Source organism: Berghia stephanieae, chromosome 9 (assembly GCF_034508935.2).
Source record: "Berghia stephanieae isolate SIO BIC M18660-M18661 chromosome 9, UCSD_Bste_1.3, whole genome shotgun sequence".
NCBI classification, from domain to species: Eukaryota; Metazoa; Mollusca; class Gastropoda; order Nudibranchia; family Aeolidiidae; genus Berghia; species Berghia stephanieae.
The window spans coordinates 19889808-19890396 of record NC_088368.1 but is presented as its reverse complement, the minus strand read 5'-3'; positions in this window follow the sequence as shown (position 1 = coordinate 19890396).

The following is a 589-nucleotide window of genomic DNA, read 5'->3' as shown; positions in this document are numbered from 1 at the left end:
GACTTTCTAACACACCTCGTCCGTGAACACATTTCAGGTTTGACACATCGAAATGTTGTCAACAATAACGATGGTAAGCGCCAGTTCAAGTCGAAAACAAAATGATAGCACAAAACTTAACGTTGTCACATTTTTATTTTTATTTTTCACCGCCCGCACGCCCCCCCCCCCCCCCCTTCTTCTTTCCCTTCTCCCTCCCTCCCTCTTCCTCTTGCCGCCTCATTTCCTCCGTCTTCCCCCTTCTCTTCTCCTTCATCTTATCCCCTCTATCGTTTAAATAAAATGGAAGGAACGAAGTTGACGTCACTCAGCTCTTTGTTATTGTTTTTAGCGAGTCATTTTTATGAGTAGTTCTCACTAAATTTTATCAATCAGACAAACTATCAACGTTCAAGGTAAGGGTGCAATCTGAGTGCATTCAATTTCCTCTCCTTTTCGTATGGTACTTTCACAGGAGTCGAGAGTTATGTATCATTCGTAACATAAAGGGCACGTTATTGGGTACCATCAACTGAGGTAACTTAACCACTGTTAATTTGGAGCATTTTGAGTGAGCTCAGCTTTGTAGTAATTATTTTCCTAGTTGAAA